This window comes from Pleurodeles waltl, chromosome 11 (assembly GCF_031143425.1).
Source record: "Pleurodeles waltl isolate 20211129_DDA chromosome 11, aPleWal1.hap1.20221129, whole genome shotgun sequence".
NCBI classification, from domain to species: domain Eukaryota; kingdom Metazoa; phylum Chordata; class Amphibia; order Caudata; family Salamandridae; genus Pleurodeles; species Pleurodeles waltl.
Window position 1 is genome coordinate 291,015,117 of NC_090450.1, and position 20,695 is coordinate 291,035,811.

Below are 20,695 nucleotides of genomic sequence, written 5' to 3' on the forward strand. Positions count from 1 at the left end.
TTTTGTCTCTCTCTGGTTCGCTTGTTGGCCAGTCTACACTCCTCTTGCATTCTATCCGCAGATCAGCTGGGACTACTATCTCTAGTAATGTGTTCAAGTCTTCCCACAGGCATTTTGCAAGTTTCACAAACTTGTCTGTCTGCTGATATAACTCTACTGGCTTCTCCCTCAATATTGGATAAGCATTTGTAAATTATAGAATATCACCTCTGCTGCAAGGGACATGAATAAAATTCCCTCCTGGAATCTCTCTCATTGGTAAAATCTTCACTGGATCTTGTCCCTGCTGCATATTTGCAGTCCGCTCCACAGAATCCCTTTTTCTTTTTTCTCTTTTCTTTACCCATCTGCCGTCCCACTTGTCTAATGCTCCTTAGGTCTTGGCAACTTGAAGCAATTCCTTAAGGTGTACATTCAGTCCGGCAGATCTCATGCATTCAAAATCTTTAATCTCAAAATCTAATCTGTAACTCCTCTTCAAATGCTTCATTTTCTCTATCTCTATGCCAGGTCTGCTAGCTTCTGATACACATTACTTACTTCCCTTGTAATCGTCGGGCATAGGTATCTCAATTCTGCTTCAGTGTAGGACTCTAACCTAGTCACACCCATAGTTCCTTCAGTGAGCTCATCTGCTTCCATGCTTAGCCTAGCATAATTCAAATACTCCTCTCCCTTAGATGCACTTGGTGGGGTATTCAGCATGTCTAACCATTCAGTTAACTGTTGAGCTGTCATCCCTTGCAACGAGATGTGACTGGCTTGGACCGGTGGCACCTGCTGTGCAACTGCATTCGGGGTCTGCGGTGTCAACAATTTAAACTCTGACTAATGTGTCTCTTTTGCCACCCATAAGGAGCTAATACAAACACTCTTTCAGGACTGCCACTGCACACACTATTTCACAGCCATTTTTACTGCACCAGGTAACTTATAAGTCACCTATATATCTAGCCTTCAGTTACTGAAGGCTAGGTGCAAAGTTACTGTATGTGAGGACACCCTTCCACTAGCAAAGGTGCCCACACATTGTCCAGGACTTCATGAGTGCGGGGATACCATTATAAGCGTGCACTTCATATATGTCAATACATAGATGTAGCTTCACAATGGGAACTCCGAATATGGCCATGTGAGGTGTCTAAGATTGTGAAATGTAATCCCCAATCCAAATCTAGTATTGGGGGGGCCAATTCCATGCACTCTGGGGGCTCCACCAGGTCCCCAGTACTGCAAAACCAGCTCTCTGAGGTTTCCACTGCAGCCTCAGCTGTTGCCACCTCACAGACAGGTTTCTGCCCTCCTGGGGATTGAGCAGCTCGATCCTAGGAAGGTAGAACAATGCATTTCCTTTAGGAGAGGGGTGCTACACCCTCTCCCATTGGCAATAGGTGTTACAGGCATGGGAGGGGTTTCCTCCCAGAGCTTCTGGACATGCTTTGAAGGGCACAAACGGTGCCCTCCTTGCATAATTCAGCCTACACCAGTTCAGGGACCCCCAGTCCCTGCTCTGGCACGAAACAGGACAAAGGAAAGGGGAGTGACCACTCCCCCGTCTATCACCACCACAGGGGTGGTACCTAGAGCTCCTCCAGAGTGTCCCCAGCATTAGCCATCATGGATTCCAAGCTGTGGGGACCCGAAAGGAGCATCTGAGTGACCAGTGCCAGCAGGTGACGTCAGTGACCCCTCCTGATAGGTGCATACCTGGGCAGGTAGCCAATCCCCCTCTCAGGGCAATTTAGGGCCTCTCCCCTGGGTGTTTCCTCAGATTCGGTTTGCAAGACTCCACCAGGACTCCTCTGTATCCTCTGCTTCAGCTTCTGACCATCAGATCAACTGCAGATTGCTTCAGGAACCGCTGTAACTGCAACAAGGTATCCAGGAAGGCTACTGTGACCTGTAACTTCAGCTCCAGCCAGCAACAGTTTTCAGGTTGTGCATGTTCTGAGGACTGCCTGTCTTCAGCCTGCACCAGAAGAACTGAAGGACTCCCCCGTGGAGTGATGGAGTCACCTCCCTGCTTCAGCAGGCACCTCTCTGCAATAATGACCGGTACTCTGGGACTCCTCTCCTGTTGACGAGCATGATTCCTGGAACACAGGGGGTGGACCAAAGTGATCCTGACTGTCCAAAGGTCCAGCTTTCCAAATTTGGTGGAGGTAAGGGCTTGCCTCCCCATGTCAGACAGTACCTTGTGCACCGCGTCTTTTGCAGCACCTTGGGCTTGTGTGCAATTCTTCCAAAAGTTCTTGATGCACAGCGTAGCTCACATCCCCAGCACTCTGTTCTGCAATGCTCAGCTCCCTGAGTTGTTCTCCAGCAGTGTGGGATCCCTTTGTGTTTTACTGTGATGACTGTACTTTGCAACTCCTTTGTCCCCATGTCCAGGGACTCCTGTGGGTGATGCCTGGTCTTCTGAGGGCTCTCTGAAGTGCTGAGAGCCCCCTCTGTCTCCTCCATCTAAGTTGAGATCCCCAGGTCCCTCCTGGGTCCGGGCAGTGCTTCTTTGTCGCAAAACAGGTTCTTGCATGAACAAAGGCTTATTGGCGGAATTGGGCGAAACAAACAGTCTTCATCCAATGACTCAACGTAGTACATGTCTTGCACCAAACAGAAACCCACAGCTATCGTCTTTGGTGCATTTCTGTACTTTTCTTCCAACCGGAGAATCCACTTTTGCACCTTCATCCAAGTTGGCAGGGGCTCCTGGTCTTCCTGGACTCTTCATCGACTTCTGGACTTGTTCTCCTCTCTCCACAGGTCTTCAGGTCCAGGAATCCATTGTTTGTTTCTTGCAGTCTTGCTTGGTTCTTGCATAATCCTTTACCACGACTTCTAGTGTGTTCTGAGGAAACTTGCTGTACTTTACTCCTGTTTTCCTGGGCTCTGGGGTGGGGTACTTTACTTACCGTTGGTGTTTTCTTACACTCCCAGTGCCCTTCTACAGTTGCCTAGGGGGAATCTGACTTTCGCATTCCACTATTTTAGTATATGGTTTGTGTTGCCCCTAGGCCAATTGCAATCTATTGTGTTTTTCACTATTTGCACTATTATATGACTGTTTACTTACCTGATTTTGGTTACTAGTGTATATATTGTGTATAATACTTACCTCCAGAAGGAGTATTGCCTCTTAGATATTTTTGGCCTTGTGTCACTAAAATAAAGTACCTTTATTTTTGGTAACACAGTCATATAATAGTGCATAAATAGTCTTTTATTGTGTGTAAGTACTGTGTGACTATAGTGGTATTGCAAGAGCTTTGCATGTCTCCTAGTTCAGCCTTGGCTGCGCTGCCACAGCTACGCCTAGACAGCCTTGGCTCCTAGACACTGCCTACATTTCATTAAGGTGGATCACTGGACCTGGTATAAGGTGTAAGTACCTCTGGTACCCACTACAAACCAGGCTCGCTTATCACAGTACCTAGAAAGAAAAAGCAAACATAATTTGCTAGTCACATTTAGAAATTCATATACCTCTCCTCAATTTGGATCGGCAAGCTAGGATAGTCTTCGTCAGCAGGACATCAGTTCAGTAAGCAGGCATCAGTATTCAGCATCAAAGTTCAGAAAATGCAAAGTCTTTAAGCATTATGTTAAGCCTGTCTCTTGTCAAGACGCCCAAGAAAGTAACGACCTTTCGGTCAGCAAGAAATTGAGCAAATGTGTCTCTTCCCTCGGTGCAGTCCTGTTAAGTTAAATTTCCTAAAACAACTTCCTAAGTCCCTATTGGTCAAGGGATCGCATGTTCACACATTGTCCAATAAAACTAAAACTTCAAATCTATGAATTCTACCTCTACTCCGTTCACATGTTGCTGATGGGCTTCTCTTATAATGTCCTCATCATCCAGCTCATCAGGTAATAATGTTGCTGCAGCTTATACTCCAGTCAGGGTCTCCATTGTTCTCCTCCTGAGAATATCAGTCTTACACATATTACACTCATAATGTTACATTTAGCAAGAACAGCATCTTCTAGCAATTGGTTCTCATGCAAAAGCTTTAAATTTAGACAGTACAGTGAAAAATCACAGTTTAAGTCTCTGAACAGCCATTTTATTAAACGTTAAGAAATACAGCTTGACATGAGGCTGTGCAACTGGGCCAAAACCTTCACTAAGTTAAGGCCTACAATTAATAAAGCTAATACATAATGCATAACTCTTAATATAACATATTGCAATAATCTAACATATGCTCAACATTTCATATTAATAAACCATTAATAAGTATACTTCATGAATACTGGTGGCCACTCATCGTGATCACATTTTCAAATGCGTACATTTGTTTTCTAGGTTATTACATTTTCTACACAAATCCATTTCTCATAATACATGAGCACTCATTAATATTTTTACTAAAACACCTGTGCTAGCAGTGTCTGTGTTGCATGTATTTGTGGGATGACTCACTGATAGAACAAGGTATGACCTGCAAGGTGAATCCATAGTTTGCAACATCGAGCTCTCTCCCCTTGGGAGATTTGGAACAGTAAAACTTAATTGTGTATTTACTTGCTGTGGATGGAGATGGTAGCAAAAACACTGTCACAAGTGTACCTAAATATATATTGCTTCTAAACAAAACTGATAAGGAGAACACTTGCAAGCGTAATCCTCTGAGATCCCTCTAGGTAGGGTTCAATTTCATTGTTTATTAGGCTGTTCAAGTCATAACAGAAGGTTACTTAACACATTACTGAGCAAGTGCATACCCACCTCCAAATGCTGGCCATGTGCTAATTTTTTCCTTTTTAATTCCAGACTCAGTCCAGACCGGTAAGGTCATGCAAACATGACAATGACACACAGGTAATACAGATTGTTCTATAATCAATACAGTCACTATTTGCCCCTTGAGAGCTGTCAGGGCTATGGTAAAGCTGAGCTCAGGTTGTTCTTGTGCTACTCACTGCAGGGTAGTTTACATTCTGGGGTACCCACAACAAAGACACACAGACGTGTGAACTTTCATCACATCATCACCTATCTATGAACACCCACACTTAAGTGCTCAGGAAAGAGCCAAAAGGCTAGTCTCAAGTAAAGGATACTTCTCACCATGAACAGCAGACTTCAATCCCAAAATATACTCCTCCCACCCCATCCAAACCATCTTCTAAGGCTCTGTGCTCCTGGAAGACTTGCCAGCAGCCCCTCTCAACAAAAGGACCTAATCGAATTTCTAAAGCTGCCCGTCTACTCTCTCTCTGCTTCCCCGTCTAGATCTCTTTTCTCATGCTTCAGGAATGTCAGAAATACATTTCTACCTTCTGCAAAAGCAAACTCATCCCCAGTGTTGTAATTCCCTCAATTTATCTGCTTCTTGTATTGTATTGTGTGTAATAAACTTCCACCGGGTTGTTAGCTTGATCATGTTTAGTTGGGGTAGTTATGTTAAGGTATAATGTTTACAGTTATTTGGCCAAAGCCTGTTGCCTGTGTAGATTGAAAAGTATGTACACCATGTTTTTCCAAGGCTTGTTTACCCAGTGTTGCTTGATTTAATTGAGGCTTGTTTACTCAACCTCTACAAGGTCCTTAGGAGCATCTAGGGGGTTAAGTAGAACCACCTGGGCCCCTGCACCTTGTTGGACAGCTGCCTTCTCTGATTGTTAGGCAGCAATTGTGTTTTTTTTCAAGAGCCATGTGCTAATCATGACTCATCACTCATGACTCATGTTTCAAGAGCCATGTGCTAATCATGACTCATCACTCATGACTCATTCAAGCACAAACTATAAAAAGCCTTACAGGTATCAGTCAGCTCTTGGCTTTGTTCCAGTTCTTCTTGAAGCTAACATCGAGAGCCGGCTCCTGGGAATTCCCTGCAAAGCTTCTGTATCGCTGCTGGACAACAAGAGAGGAAACAACTTCTTCAGCCTCTGCATGCTGGTAGCTGTTTACCTAAGCTAAGTGGAGGATTTTATTAAGAACTTCAATGTGTAACTAAATGACTTTACTTTCAAGAAAGACAAGTTTTGAGGTTGATTAAGAGAGTGTACTGATGCTTAAAGCTTTGACATTTATTGTGCATCTATACGCTACCTTGTTGATTCATTTTAAAATGGGACAAGACATCATCATGCAAAGAGATTTGTTGTGAGATGAACAACCTTCATATGTGTGTGACTTTGCTAATTACTTGTGTGTCACTTGTTATGATAACAATCCTCATTTTGCAGGAACTCTTTTATTATTGTCTATAATTGATACTAGTGATTCCTCAAAAACAGAAAAAGAAGGTTTTCACTTGACTGTATAAATCATTGTATGTTTATTCCTTTTTGGAAAGAGTTTTTGTTGTGTGTTCGTGTGCTATAAGTTTTCAGTGTGAACAATTATACAAAGAGTGATTACTCTAAGCAGTGTGAGACAGAGAGAAGATCCAGGCAATTATGGTACATTCCTATAAGCCCAATTGAGTGGAGAGGAAGTGTGAGGAATGTGTTGAGTGGCAGGTGATTAGCTGAGATAATAGACTGTGTGCATAAAAAGTGTTCAAGAGTGTCCTCAATACATAACTCATCCCTGTCCTTTCCCTTATAGCTCTGGACACTCAACAACTAATGCTGACAGCGATTACCTGCACCCCAAAACATGGGAAACCCAGCAGGACTAGGCAGCAGAAACAATATCTTTCTTCTCTCTCTCTCTCTCATTCTGTCCCCCCACCCTTTTAGGGACACTTGCCAGGACTTCCGTATTACATCAGCATTGCCGAGAGGTGTCCTGGAAGGACAGGGGGAACAGTTATTGCCCCTGCAGACAACCTGCCTCTCAACTGAGTGGTCAAGCTCTTACACCCAGCTTATGCACATGGACAGGCCATGGACTTACAAAATAGAACCCACTGGCCTCCATTACTCTCTTTCATTTACACTTATCCATCTACCACGCTGGTAACATACACAAAAATGCATCACATACACTTGGGACGCTATCACTAGGCAGCTTCTTTAGCTTGTCTTCTTCTCATTATTAAAAACTAATGATTTTAGTCTGCACCATTGATACTAGGCTTGTGTGAAATTTCATTTATGAGGCATAACATTGAGAGTTTCACACTACACTTGTTATGTGAAGTTCCCAAAATTAGACCATTAAGCCATGTTGCCTAATTATACTGCATTTGTGGCAGAATTATAGAGCCAGAACAACACAGAATGAGAATGCAACCTACTTTTGATGCAGCACTTCTGTTTTTGGTGCTTTTTTTAAGCATGGAATGTGTCATTACATTAAAACTGGATGTGGCGATGCATGGACTAAATGCTTCATTTGTATTTTACGTATTTCTGCATATTTTCACATAATTATGCCTAACTATATAAAAGAAAAATTTCACACATAAATTTTACTCATCCCTAAGTGTTACTAGCCCAGTCCTGTCAAGTCCCCATGCTTCCCTAAATGTCTTGCCCTTTTGCATTTCAAAGGCTGTAGCCTGCACATGCATCTTTAGGCTTTCCTTATCCTGAAAACCTGTTTGCTCACTAATGGAAAAATGATGGTTTAATTTTATGCCTCACCACTTTCAAACTTCAACAGCCGCCACTGGCAGAGGATCGCTTGTAATTGCTTATAGCCTAGGCACTCAGCTCTACCAGGGCTCCACAATCCTTAGAGGCACTGCCCACTTCTGCTCCATACTGGTATCCCATTCACAGCTCCATCAGTGCACCTCAGTTCACACGCTCCAAGCCCTCAACTGTGCCAGTGCCAGGAACCCCACAAATGCTATCTACCACAGCACCTTAGTTCTTGCAGTCAGTACACTCTGCTGCTCCAGTATTGGGACCTCGGGCGAAGCTCCATCAGTGCATATTAGTTCACACACTACAAGCCCTCAACTAGGGCAATGCCAGGAACCCCACAATCGCTGTCTGCCAGAGCACCTCAGTTCTTGCAGTCAGTACACTCCGCTGCTCCAGTACTAGGATCTCGGGCGAAGTTCCATCAGTGCACCGCAGTTCACACACTCTAAGCCCTCAGCCATGCCAATGCCAGGAACCTAACACATGCTGTATGACAGAGCACCTCAGTTCTTGCAGTCAGTACATTCTGCTGCTCTAGTACCGGGACTTCAGACACAACTCCATGAGTGCACTACAGTTCACAGACTCCAAGCCTCAGCGCTGCCAGTGCCAGGATCCTCACACATTCTGTCTGCCAGAGCACCTCAGTTCTTGCAGTCAGGACACTCTGCTGCTCCAGTACTGGGACCTCGGGCACAGCTCCATCAGTGCACCTCAGTTTATACACTACAAGCCTCAGCCATGGCAGTGCCAGTAAACCCACAATCGCTGTCTGCCAGGGAACCTCAGTTCTTGCAGTCAGTACTCTCCGCTGCTCCAGTACTGGGACCTTGGTTGAAGTTCCATCGGTGCACCGCAGTTCACATACTCTAAGCCCTCAGCCATGCCAATGCCAGGAACCCCAGATACGCTGTATGACAGAGCACCTCAGTTCTTGCAATCAGTACACTCTGCTGCTCCAGTACTGGGACTTCAGACACAGCTCCATGAGTGCACTGCAGTTCACACACTCCAAGCCTCAGCGGTGCCAGTGCCAGGAACCCCACACACGCTGTCTGCCAGAGCACCTTAGTTCTTGCAGTCAGTACACTCTGCTGCTCTAGTACTGGGACCTCGGGCACAGCTCCATCAGTGCACCGCAGTACACACATTCCAAGCCCTCAGCTGTGCCAGTGCCATGAACCCCAGACATAATGTCTGTCAGAGCACATCAGTTCTCGCAGTCAGTATGCTCAACTGCTCCAGTACTGGGACCTTGGGTGAAGCTCCATCAGTGCACCTCAGTTCACACACTCAAGGCCCTCACCTGTGCTAGTGCCAGGAACACCACACACGCTGTCTGCCAGAGCACATCAGTTCTTAGGTAGTACACACTGCTGTTCCAGTACTGGGACCTCGAGAGCAACTCCATCAGTGTACCTCAGTTTACATACTCCAAACCTCTCAGCCATGCCTGTGCCAGAACGCCACACACGCTGTCTGCCAGAACACCTCAGTTTTTACAGTCAGTACTCAATGCTATTCCAGTATTGGGATCTTAGGCGTAGCTCCATCAGTGCATCCCAGTTCACACACTCCAAGCCCCTCAGCTGTGCCAGAACCCCACACATGCTGTCTGCCAGAGTACCTCAGTTCCTATAGTCAGCACACACTGCTGTTCCGGTACTGTGACCTCAGGCACAGCTCCATCAGTGCACCTCAGTTCACACACTTCAAGCCCCTCAGCTGTGCCAGTGCCAGAACCCCACACATGCTGTCTGCCAGAGCACCTCAGTTCTTACAGTCAGTACACACTGTTCTTCCGGTACTGTGACCTCAGGCACAGCTCCATCAGTGCACCTCAGTTCACACACTTCAAGCCCCTCAGCTGTGCCAGTGCCAGAACCCGACACATGCTGTCTGCCAGAGCACCTCAGTTCCTACAGTCCATACACTCTGCTGTTCCAGTACTGGGACCTCGGATGCAGCTCCACCAGTGCACCTCAGTGCTACCGTGGCAAGGTCACATCCTTTTTTATACTGGGACCCCCCTCACACACAGTTCCATTACAGCAGCTCAATTCTAATATTCAGTCCCACTGCCAAGCCAATACTGGACCCAGAAGAGCAAAACACAGCTCAACCAGTACACCTCAAGTCTAACATCCAACGCCACTGTTGATGGGAACCACCACGGCTCTGCCAGAATCCACCCATTCTAACATTCAGTGCATGTTTCTTCTCAGTACTGATGCTCACACACACCCCATTCAGGACTCCTCGCTTCTGTGGTTCAGAGGCAATGCCACTCCCATATAGGGCCCCACTGGCAGCTTCACCAGGGGACCGCCAGATTCACTCGGCAACACTGGCAGGCCAATACTAGGTTCCACACATAGCTCCATTAACATACCTCTCTTCTGACCTTGTGTGCCCGTTTCTATCCCAGCACTGCAGTCCACATACAACTCTGCCAGGGCACCTCTGCCCTAACTTGCAGCACCCCAGTATTCCAATATCAGGAATTACACAGCACTCTGTTTCTCATTCCTCACCCACTGCCTTTCTGTTATTCCGAGACTGGGCCGGGACACAGCTCTGTCTATACCACCAATCCTGATCTGAAGAACCCCAATATTGCTGTATTGGGGATCACATACAACTCGCTAATATATCTCTTGCTGTTCTGGTGTGCCCCCTGCTGTTCCACACTCTGACTTCTGTTTGAGGACTTGGGGGAGCCAAATAAATATATTCTTAGCTGTCATCTGTATTTGGGAGGGTGTGTTTCACCTATCTCACAACATTGTTTCCTTTACTCTGTTTACTCTCAATATTTTCTATATACGCACTTTTATCTTTCTAGCTCTTAAAATCCACAAGTTAACAGTTACTCTCTTTCTTTCAACTGTTTATTTATACTCATCTCCCTTTTTTTAATTTCCCTCTTCCTCTTGCTACCTCCTCTTTCAAACACGCAAAAAATTGGTTATTTCTTTCCTTGCTTAGTTCCTCTCTTTTCTCTTCATCAGGCATTCATACTTTCACTATTTGTTTTGTCTCCCTTCAATCTTTCTTTGTCTTTTTTATTTGCTATTTCCTTTGACTCGGGATGCATCCTTTCACTTTTATTTTTAGATTTTTCTTCCTTCCTTTCTCTGGTGTTTTTCTAATCTTTATCTGTCAATTCATGTTTTTACTATAAATTCCTCTTTTTCCCATCTGATGTGGAAACCGCAAGCTACTTGTCGGGACCGGAAGTGTCAACGTGGTTTTCCCATTCTGTGTCTATGGAAATGTGTCAGTACATACATTTACCTGTTCTTTCACTGCTGTTGCTCTCACCATCTCTCTTTTTTCTCTTATGTTCCTTTTTCTCTTTCTTTTTACACTTCTTTAATTATTTTTTCCTCTTTATCTTTTGTTCACTAGCTTCTTTCCCCTTTTTTGTCATCTTTCGTTCACTAGCTTCTTTCCCCTTTTTTTGTCTCACGTTTGCTCGATTTCTTCTGTAAGTTGTATTTTAATTTCCTTGTTCTTTCTTTCCCTTCTTTCTTTTATTTCTTTGCAACCTCTTCTCTTTCATCCTTTTGTCTGTTGCATTAATTTCCCTCCTCTTTTTCTGCCTCATCTGTTTTCTCCCCTGAGGCCTAGTTATTAATGGAGCAACAAGTGCAGTGACACTAGGGCCCTCACTCAATTCTAATTACTGCTGTATTTTCCTAACAAAATTGCAGTCAACCATTTCACTTTCTTACTCCAGGGCCAATGACACCATTACTACGCCACTTGTCATCTCCATCTTTACTCCTAACACTCTCTTTCCTTTCACCCTCCTATCCGTCCCAAAAAATATTCTTGTTATGGTGTTTTGAGCATTACACTCTAATGCCAAATCAAAGGTTTATTTTTGATAAAGGTTTATATGATAATTGCAGATGTTTTAGGATAGAGGAAGTAGGTAAATTGAAGTGCTTTAGTTAAATGCTGGGGCACTGGAATTAAATGGCAGGAACACGTGAAATTATGATGCAGGGTTGACCAATTTATGTTGCAAGAAAAGTCCAGTTTTGAATTTACAGTCACAATAGCTCTAACTCAAAATAATTTGAGACCCATTGCTTTGCAAATGCTTGTTCTGACCCTGTTTTTGCTGGTTTTAGGACTCTGCGCACTTTACCATGGCTGACCTGTGCTAAAGTGCCTGCGTTCTCTCCTCTAAATGCGGTAACATTGGTTCCTACCCAATTGGGATATTTAATTTATTTTTAAGTCCCTAGTAAATTGCAAAAGAGGTGCCCAGGGCCTGTAAATTAGATGCTACTAGTGGACGCACCGCATTGATTGTGCCACCCACATAAGTAGCCCCCTGACCATGTCTCAGGCCGGCCATTGCAAGACCTTTGTGTGCAGTTTTACTGCCACTTGGACGTGGCTTTTAAAACTACTTGCCAAGCCTTAAAACTCCACTTTTCTACACATGTAACCCCCAAGGTAGGCCCTAGGTACCCCATACAACAGGGTGCTATGTAAGTAAAAGGCAGAACATGCATTTATGTGTTTTACATGCCCTGGTAGGGTAAAACTCACCAATTCATTTTCCACTACTGTGAGGCCTGCTCCTCTCATAGGCCAGCATTAGAATTCCCTTATATACTTTTAAATGGTAGATTCTGATCTGAAAGGAGTAGCCCTGTCATGTTTAGTATGGCCAAAATGGTCATAGAAATCCTGCTTACTGGTGAAGTTGGATTTGATATTACTATTTTAGAAATGCTACTTTTAGAGGGTGGGCATTTCTCTGCACTTCCTGTCACCTGTGTCTTACAGCCTGTCTCCAATCCATGTCTGGTTTGTGCTGGTTGACAGGTCCCCTTGTGCATTCTACCTAGACAGCCATAAACACACGGCACTCAGTCACATCTGCATTTAGCTGCATACTGAATGGGTCTCCCTGGGCAGGAAGGGTGGATGGGCTGTCTCTTACTCTTCAAAGGCCAGTTGCCTTCCCTCACACAAATGACTGATAATCCCCCACAGGGGTCCTGGCTGACAGGACTGGGCTGCAAGGGGAACTTGTGCACTTCAAAACCATTCTTTGACGTTTTCCCACTTCAAAGGCACTTTTGGGTATGTATACTGGGTCTCTGACCCCACAGCATCAGACAGTTCTGGATCTACACCTGGACTCTGTTAGAGGGACTACCTGGCTGCCCAAAGGACTCATCTGGACTGCTTTGCTGAGAAAGACTGTTGCCCTGCTTGTTGTCCTGCTATCTCCTGACCTCTGACTCTGCTGGAATGACTCTGCCTTCCCCACAAGTGCTCTCCAAGCTCTCAGATTGAGCTTGCCTCCTGTTCTGAAGTCTCAGGGCCACAAAGACCTCACCCCAAAAAAGAAAATCCCTGTGTGTCAGAAAATCGACGCAACGCATGCAGGAATTGACACAGCACCTGCCTCGCGGTGGAAAAATTGCTGCTTCGCTTACCGGATTGTCACAGAGCCTGCTCCTTCTACCAGGACGTCAAGGATTTTCAACGCATCATCCCTGGGCGTCAAAATATCCCTGCATTGCAGTGAGGAACCAAGGTTGCACTCCTGGAAATCGACGCATCACCTTGCTGCATGGAAAGAATGACGCACCGTCTGTGTTTGTAGGAAAGTAACAACTTTCTTGGCATGTTACCCCCAATTTCTGCCTGTTTGTCAGTGTATTTTTACTGTCTTGATGGGATCCTGCTAGTCAGGACCCCAGTGCTCATAGTTTGTGGCCTATATGTGTTGTCAGTATGCTTGACTGTGTCACTTGAGTTCTGCTTACCAGAACTCCAGTGCTCATGCTCTCTCTGTTTACCAACTATAGTTTAGTGACTTCATATTCCAATTCTGATTGGCACACTGGTCCCCCCTTATAAGTCCCTAGTACATGGTACCTAGGTTCCCAGGACATTGGGGTTCCAGGAAATCCTTATGGGCTGCCGCATTTCTTCTGCCATCCATGAGGAGCTCATACAAACACTCCTTCAGCCTGAGTGAAATAGTGCACACACTATTTCACAGCCATTTTCACTACACCAGTTAACTTAAAAGTCATCTACATGTCTAACCTTCAGTTACTGAAGGCTAGGTGAAAAGTTACTACGTGTGAGGGCACCCTTGCACTAGCAAAGGTGCCCCCACACATGCCGGGCCAATTTTCCAGACTTTGTGAGTGCTGGGACACCATTATAGGTGTGCACTACATATATGTCAATACATATATGTAGCTTCACAATGGTAACTCCAGATATGGCCCTGTGAGGTGTCTAAGATTGTGGAATTGAACCCCCAATCCAAATCTGGAATGGGGGGGCAATTCCATGTACCCTGGGGGCTCTACCATTGGCCCCCAGTACTGCCAAACCAGCTCTCTGAGGTTTCCACTGCAGCCCCAGCTGCTGCCACCTCACAGACAGGTTTCTGCCTCTCAGAAGTTGGACGATTTAAAGTCCTTGGTACTACTAATTCTGAACAAATTTACTGGTTCACAAGAACCGAGGGCAGCGTGCAATTGTAAACAGTCTAGCGAGAATGTCTCTGCTCCTGTTTCTGATGGGGCGATTTCTATCCCAGCTGCGACAGGCATCTGTGCCAAAGAGGCTAGCCCTCCTGCATGCTTAATGTCCAAAGTAACGTCAGAAAGCATGGCGGTAATCGGTAAAGAGGAAAGTAGTCCAACTGAGCCATTTCCAACTGGGTGGAAGTCTAATTTAGTTCCAAATAAAAATAAAAATGGGAGTATTTATGGACCAGGGAAGCAGATTTCATCCCGTTATGCTGATACTACCAAGGGTCCAATGGGAGACACAGGTGTGCAGGTGCCCGTTAGAAATTCTAAACATCCCCCCCTAGCCCCCCAAGGTTAACTCAGGAGGCTGTTTTGAAGAGGGGCTACGGCTGGAGGAGGAAAGGTGGTTATATCTATATGGTAGGGGTTCCCAGGTTGTTGTCCGGCTGCAGAGAGACACAGGATTGCCAATAAGGTGATCTATTGGTTACGTATGCAGAGGAAATGTCTCTCTGTCATCCGGGCTGACATCTTGCAGGTGGGTAGACATAGCCAACCATGTTCGGAGTTTGATTTTATTTGTGCCCTCCTTGCGGATAACCTTTTGGTGGACAATCTTATGGCTTTTGACATACGGACTAGATCTTTGATGGCTGGCAGAGGTACTGGTATTAGTTTCCACTCCTATCTACCTTGTGGTAATGTTAGTAGCTGTTTCACCTCACGTGACGTCCATTCAGCAGGGGCCCAGGATTTTCATAGGAACTGTCCTTCAACCATGGCAGAGAACCCCTCCCACTGTTTATCTGACCTGGATTGACTACACACTGCTTCTGCAGGGATTTCCACTGCAGTTTCCAGGGCTAGTTGTGAAGAGCAGCTCGGTCACATAGAGAATGTCACGCACCCTAGAGCAAGGACTGAAACCCGGTGTTCAGAACTTACCATTATGTTCTGGAATGTGGCAGGGATCGGCAAAAGTTGGGAGACCCGGAGTGGGTCATTTTCACCAAGAAGGAGGATAAATGCTTATTCCAGGAAACTTGGGCTGAAGAGCTGATCACTTTAGACAGGTTTGAGACTTACTTTATTGCAGCCCAGCCTGCATCCAGGAGCTTTGGTAGATCTAAGGGGGGGTCTTATGATTTTGTTGAACAAGAAATTAAAATGTGATCATTTAGTACTATGGTGGTCATTAAAACCCTGGCGGATGGTGTTAAAGCGGCAGTAAGACCGCCAACAGGCAGGCAGAAAAAAAAATGGAATCACGACCGTGGCGGAAACCGCCAACAAAGGCAGCCACTTTAACAACAGCTTGGCGGTCACCGCCAACAGACAGGTGGAGGACAATTTACCGCCCACAGTATCACAACCTACAAATGCGCCACCTTTTCCGGGGCAGATTCACCGCGAACAAAAACACGGCGGAAACAGGATTTCGAAGGGAAAACGCTCACCTCAACACACCCCACGAGGAACCAGGACGCCATAGAACCGGAATTCCAGATCCTGCCAGCCCTTACCTTCTTGCTCCTCTACCAGGAGAACGAATGTCGGCGGTGAAGACAATGGTGAGTACTGCACCTACGACACAGGGGAGGGGGGAGGGAAAAAAGATTGACACACACACGCAACACCCATACCCCTACCCTCATCCACGACAATACACACACTAATACAGCATGATACATTACAGTTACACCCTCCAACCCCCCAGGGAAGAATGCAAGGACAAACAGAAATGAGTGTAACCATTGTAATATATTAAAATCCAGTACGCAAAAATATATATATACACTATAAACAAAATATACACCAAGAATAGTAGTCCAGGTAGTGCTCCATTGAAGTCTGTGGAACACTGGGCCCACACGGTATGGGCAAGGCCCACACTCAATTCCCGAACATGACGGAGAGAACACTACAGGGGCATCAGATAGCAATAAAACAGACACCTCAGGGGGAAGGGAAAGTGGGGGCACCTCAGCCGCTTGAGAGCACGATGCCAAATCCACAAGGGGGCCACCTGCCCACTGTTCCATCCTGGGGAGCTCAAAGCCACAGTCTCTCAAGTCTCTACAGTGGGTGGGTTGCCCACTGTTCAATCCTGGGAAGTGCAAAGCCACAGTCTCTCAAGTCTCTACAGTGGGTGGGTGGCCCACTGTTCAATACTGGGGAGTGCAAAGCCACAGTCTCTCAAGTCTCTACAGTGGGTGGTTTGCCCACTGTTCCATCCTGGGGAGTGCAAAGCCACAGTCTCTCAAGTCTCTACAGTGGGTGGTTTGCCCACTGTTCCATCCTGGGGAGTGCAAAGCCACAGTCTCTCAAGTGGATAACAGTCTCCACTGGTTCTGGAGGGGGCATTGTGCCCAGAGTGCTTCTTCCTGCCAAGGACAGAGGTAGTGGATGTTTTTTTCCACTGGTTCTGGAGGGGGCTTTGTGCGCAGAGTGCTTCATCCTGCCAAGGACAGAGGTAGTGGATGTTTTTCTCCACTGGTTCTGGAGGGGGCTTTGTGCCCAGAGTGCTTCATCCTGCCAAGGACAGAGGTAGTGGATGTGATACTCCACTGGTTCTGGAGGGGGCTTTGTGCCCAGAGTGCTTCATCCTGCTCGTGATGGACTCAGTAGCGTCAGTGCCCTTGGCGCTCATGGGCCAGCGGTGCTTGTTGCGGCGGTGTCATTGGCAGCAGTGCTTTTTGCGGTGGTGCCCTGTTCAGCGGTGCTTGTGGCGGCGGGGTCCCTTGCAGTGACTCAGCTGCTGGCGGTCCTGTCTGGCCCAGCGGGGCTGGTGCTGGAAGTCCTGTCTGGCCCAGCGGGGCTGGTGCTGGCAGTCCTGTCTGGCCCAGCGGGGCTGGTGCTGGTGGTCCTGTCTGGCCCGGCGGGGCTGGTGCTGGCGGTCCTGTATGGCCCAGCTGGGCTTGTGCTGGTGGTCCTTCAAGGCCCAGTGGGGCTGCTGCTGGTGGTCCTGTCTGTCCCAGCGGGGCTGGTGCTGGCAGTCCTTCATGGCCCAGCGGGGCTGGTGTTGGCGGTCCTGTCTGGCCCAGCGGGGCTGGTGCTGGCAGTCCTTCATGGCCCAGCGGGGCTGCTGCTTGTGGTCCTGTCCTGGGCAGCAGTGCTGGTGTTAGCGGTGGCCTCCTGGGCAGCAGGGATGATGGCGGTGACCTCCGGGGCAGCAGGGCTGGTGCTGGCGGTGGCCTACTGGGCAGCGGGGATGATGGCGGTGGCCTCCTGGGCAGCAGGGGTGATAGCAGTCTTCTCCGCTGTGCTGCTCTTCCCAGACTTGATGACTTTCTTGTGGCCCTTCCCCACCTTGGAAGGTGTCGCAGCATACTCCACACTCCCACCTATAACCCTGGGAGTGGCTTTGGTGGCTGGAGTCTTTCCCCTCTCACGCCGGGCACTGGCCAACTTTTGATGCTTGACATGTGGGGGACTGTCCGTGCTGTGGCTCCGTGCCACACTGGCTGCCCTGGTGGCCGGTGCACTCCAGATTCCGGTGACTACAGGACCCGGAGAAGTTGTAGCTGAGGTGCTAGGTTGGGACCTGGAGTGTCGGGCCCTAGGAGACGGACGGGGTGGGGGAGTTGAGGGAAAGAGGTCAAGGTTGGACAGGAAAAGTTTCTTGGCAACACTGGGACGGGTAGCTGGAGTTGGTTTGGGAGTGGAAGAAGAGGTTGTTGTTGTAGGAGGTGTTTGTTTGGTGACTTTGGGTGAAGGTGCATGTGCTGGAGGCTGTCGTGAGGTGGATGGCTGTTGGGTGGGTGTGTGCCTGCGTTTGTGTAACTTGGGAGGTGGCATCACAGACACACTGGGAGAGGACATAGGTGACGTGTGAATGGCAGTGGGGGTGGTGACTGCACGTGAGCGGGGTGTAGTGGTGTGTGTGCTAGTGATGGAAGTAGAGGCTGTAAATGTAGTGTATGCAGGTGTGAGTGTAGACGAGACTGGGAGGGAGGAGGGCGACGAGGAGTAGGGGGACACAGTGGAGGCAATGGATGTTGGTGTGTCTGCATGTGTGTGATGCTTGTGTGAGTGCCTGTGGGATGTGTGGTGCTTATGTTTGCCAGAGCTTCCCTTGTGTGTTGACGTGTGTGCATGCTGGTCTGAATGTGTGCTTGGGGTAGGCCGAGGTAGAGGTGATTGGGTCTGGGTGGAGGAAGTTGGAGGGGGAGGCTAGAGACAGGGACAATGGCTGCCATCAGTGCTGAGGCCAGAGTCTGAAAAGCTTGCTGAAGAGCCGCCTGACCAGAATGAATGCCCTCCAGGAATGCATTTGTTTGTTGCAACTGCCTTTCTACACCCTGGATGGCATTCAAAATGATAGACTGCCCAACAGTGAGGGACCTGAGGAGGTCAATGGGCTCTTCACTGAGGGCAGCAGGGGTGACTGGGGCGGGGGTTGAGGTGCCTGGGGCAAAGGTGATGCCCACCCTCCTGGGTGAGTGGGCACAGGGCAAAGGCTGAGGGGCTGCTGGGAGGGCGGTGCTGGTAGGGGGGGTGGCGGCTGTAACTGTAGATGCGGGGGCATGGATGTTGCCGCCACCACAAGGGAGCTCCCATCAGAGGACGAGTACGTGTCACTGGTGTCAGCTCCTGTCCCCGCCGTGGAGCTCCCCTAGCCCTCCGTCCCACTGGTGAACTCCGAGTCCATTGTCTCGCCCTCCAGGGCCATGTGGGATTCAGCTCCCTCCTGCTCCGGTGCCACTGCTCCTCCGCCTGATGATGCTAATGCACACAAGAACAGGGAGGCCACAAAAAGGCGGGGGACGACAGAAGAAAGACATGTTGAGTGCATGCATTACCGCTACCGTTGGCGGACACAGCAGACACAGAAGCCCCCTGCACTACACCGCGCACTTGGGCTCCACTGTTCAATCCCTGGGACATGGCCTACAAGGCTATGGCCGACATCTGCACACATGGATGACACAGGAGCCTGACTAGGTGTACTTGGCACTGTACACAGGTGGGGTGGGGTGCCACAGGGTCTGCCTGAACAAGGGGACCTAACTAGCACACTCGCCCTGGCCTAGGGAAACCCACAGCCCACCTCCCCCACCCAGACACCTCCACTGCGTGCAAAATCAGCAGAATGAGAGTGTAGTCACCCCCTTGTGGCTGCTGTGATGCCCTCAAGCGCCCATCCAACTCTGGGTACGCCACCGCCAGGATCCTGAACATCGGGGGGGTCATGGTGCGACGGGCACCCCTCCAACGTTGGGAGGCCATCCCTAGCTGGGCCTCTGCCGTCTTCTTGCTCCAGCAGCAAAGGTCCTCCCATCTCTTACAGCAGTGGGTGCTCTGTCTGTGGTAGAGCCCCAGGGTCCGGACGTCCTTGGCGATGGCACTCCAAATATCTTTTTTCTGGTGGGCGCTGACCTACATGAATTGTACAGGGGGAAAAGAAAAGTTATTACCAACTGCACCGTCACAGTCATTGGCCCCATCCCTACCCTTGCCATGTGGCACATGCACTCACCGTCATTTCATGCACGCCTCAATCCCCCCCCCAACTTTCATCCACCCCACTCCACACAGGCATAACCCATACAGCATGCTCCCAGTGTACTTACCTGTTTGTCTGGAGGACCGTAGAGTAGCGTGTATTGGGGGAGGACCCCATCCACGAGTTTCTCCAACTCCTCCGATGTGGAGGCAGGGGCCCTTTCCCCAGACGCACGAGCCATTGTCTCTTCCAGACCGAGGTCACAGCAGGACTTGCAGTGTAGGTCCTCTCCTGTCGAAGATCAGGTATCGAGTGATTGAACAGATAGAAAATTGCGGTCACGTCTGCGGCGGTGCGTACCGTCACCGCCGGCGTTCATCGTCATTGGCTCCTAGGACCCGTAGGGTACAATGTTAACCAAAGCAGAATTGCGCAGCGATCTTCGACCGCGACGGTGTACAATGGCAGCACAGTTACCTCACATCCCATTGTCCCACTTTACAGGTCAGGCAGCCGCCATTTCAGGGGCCCACATGGCTTGATTTTTAGCTGCGTCACACATACCTAGGCCTTGCCTCAACACTCATATGGGCCAAATTTCAGATTATGCTTCTTGTTCTGTGTAAGCTGTGGGTACGTACCTCTGAGTTGGTTGACTCTTTGCTCGCTGTTGTCCTTCATAGGCACCGTCTGCTGGGACATGTGAGGAGATGGCGGCATCCTCCGGTGTACAGACCGCTGGTGGACCTGTCGACAATGGAGGAAAGACATGTGATCATCACCTACAGGCTTGATCGTGCCAAAATCCTGGAACTGTGTGCCCAGCTGGAGCCAGACTTGATGTCAGCTATCCGCCATACCACAGGAATACCCCCTCAAGTGCAGGAGCGGTCAGTACTCCATTTCCTTGCAATTGGGACATTTCAAACAACAGTGGCCATAGCATCAGGGATGTCCCAGCCTATGTTTTTCAACGTGTTGTCCAGAGTGGTGTCTGCCCTGCTGAAACACATGCGGAGCTACATCGTTTTCCCTCGGGTGGAGGATTTGCCTACCGTTAAAGGTGACTTCTATGCCCATGGACATATCCCCAACATCATAGGTGCCATTGATGGGACACATGTGGCTTTGGTACCCCCCACAGGAGTGAACAGGTGTACAGAAACCGGAAGAG